The following is a 2,153-nucleotide window of genomic DNA, read 5'->3' as shown; positions in this document are numbered from 1 at the left end:
CTGCCCCTGGCTGCCCGCGTGTCTGTCTGTCCATCCACCTGGCGCGCAGCCCGGGACAGGTCGTTGCGTGGCCGAGCCCGTCTGCTCCTTGTGTAAGCGGTTATGCAAGGTGCACTGATGCAAGGCGTGGCACCGCCTGCCTGGCCCGGGGCTCTTAAAGGGGCCAGCGCCATTCCCGTGCCACTCTTGGGGGTGCAAAGCCATGGAGCCCAGCTCTGCGCACTGGGGCCGGCTGGCTGTGCTCGCCAGCACCCTTGAGTCACCACCATTGTTACTGCTGGTGGCCTCGAATATTCCTAAAACTCCGGGCCTGGCAGAGCACACCTGTCATTCCAACACTGGGAGGCTGAGGCAGGAAGTTCTCTGAGTCACACCCAGCCTGGACAACTCAGTGACTTAGTGAGACCCTGTCTCAAAATTTTAAAAGAAACCCCCCCCAAAAAATCCTTACTTCTTTGAGTCTCAATTTCCCCACCTGAGGGACGGAGGATTTGCAAAGGAGGAGGTGGGGCCTCCCCCGGCCTTCCTGCACCCACAGCTGGTGGTGTCTTCTGCCATGGCCTCAGTTCCCCCCACCTGTAAAATGGCGTCCGAGTAGTGAGGCTGCTGGGAAGGAAACGAGTTGAGCCTTGTATGGAGTTTAGGGCAGGCCCGGGCCAACAGCGGGGCACATGGCCAGCAGAGCTACCCTGGAGGCAGTGAGCATACCTTAGGCACCAGCTGTGTGCGATCCCGTGGTGCAGGGCAGCAAACTCGAGCATCAGGAAAATGAAGGTCAAGGGAAAGCGGGCCGGGGGCTGCTTGAGTGGGGGTCCAGGGAGGCCTGTCCGGGGGAGCTGAGCCCGGCAGGACAAGGAGCCAGAGTGTGAAGGACTGAGGGGAGGGGCCTGCAGGCACAGGGCACAGCTGTGCAAAAGTCCTGGGGCAGCTCAGAGCCCAGTGTGGTGCAGGTGCAGCAAGGAGCCTGTGTGGTCAGAACAGTGGGAGAGAGGGGCAGAGAGGGAGAAGGGGAGGATGGGGACGGGCAGCAGTGCAGGTCCCTGTGGGCTACAGGGAGGACTTGGGCTTTGGTCCCAGGGAGGTGGGAGCCATGGAGGGCTGAGGACAGAGAAGGGAGCACCTGGGTGTCACAGCGCCCTCTGGCGGCTGCTATGGGGAGGACAGGCTTTGAGGGATGAGGGTGGGAGCTGGGACCCCCTGGGACCACCCTGTGGCTCTCACCCCACGGGGCCGGGCAGGTGTTTCTTAGTTTCCAGTTGGCCTGCCAGGTGCGCTTGGCCCAGCCGTTCTCTGCCCCGTACCTGAGGTTACCCCTCTGTAAAATGGAGGCAACCATCTCTGCTTATCCAACAGGCTGAGTGTATAGCACAGGGGCAGGCACTGACTGAGTGATGAACAGCAGAGAGGTGCAAGGCTCAAGGGGGAGGAGGAAGGAGGGAGGGGACCCTTAGACCAATCACCTAACCCCCCTGGGCTCTATCTGCCACCTGTAAATCTTTACTAAATCCCTAGCTCATGACGCGTTGGAAGAATTCAGCAAAGGGAGGATTCGTAATTTCACACACTGTAGTCTTCTGTGAGTCCCGTCTGTGCCTGACAAACTCCTGCTCATACATCAAGGCCCCAGCTCCAGTGTCCCCTCCTCACCCACCCCAACCTCTCAGGCCACACTGCTCTTACATCCAGGACCTTGGTCCATGGCGGGAGCTTCTCAAAAGAGACGTGACTTTTGGGAATGTTCCAAGGACAAAGGCACTGAGGTGGGCAGCACTTGGGTGGCATCCCACACCCTTCCCCAGCCTGGCCTCCTTGTTGTCCCTGTGGGTGGAGTCTACACCCCCATAAGCCAGGACCTCTACTCTATTATTGTTGTCGTTGGTGATGATGTTGTTGTTGTTTTTGAGACAGAGTCTTGCTCTGTGGCCCAGGCTGGCCCTTGAACTTGCAGAGATCTTCTTGCCTCAGCCTCCTGAGTGGTGGGATGACAGGTGTGCGCCGCCACCATTTGTCAGCATCTGATTTTTGCAGCAGATTAGAGCGGGGCTCTGGGCACAGAGAGGGTCAGCGCTGGTCGGGAGCTACACAGCTTCCCAAGTCCCCTGGGGCCTCAGTCCCCGGGTGTCTGACGCCCTGGCCTGCGGGCCACATGCCCC

This window comes from Fukomys damarensis, unplaced genomic scaffold, assembly GCF_012274545.1.
Source record: "Fukomys damarensis isolate Sample0158 unplaced genomic scaffold, DMR_v1.0_HiC HiC_scaffold_37, whole genome shotgun sequence".
Classification (NCBI taxonomy): Eukaryota; Metazoa; Chordata; class Mammalia; order Rodentia; family Bathyergidae; genus Fukomys; species Fukomys damarensis.
The sequence above is the reverse complement of the archived record's forward strand: the minus strand, read 5'-3'. Positions refer to the sequence as shown.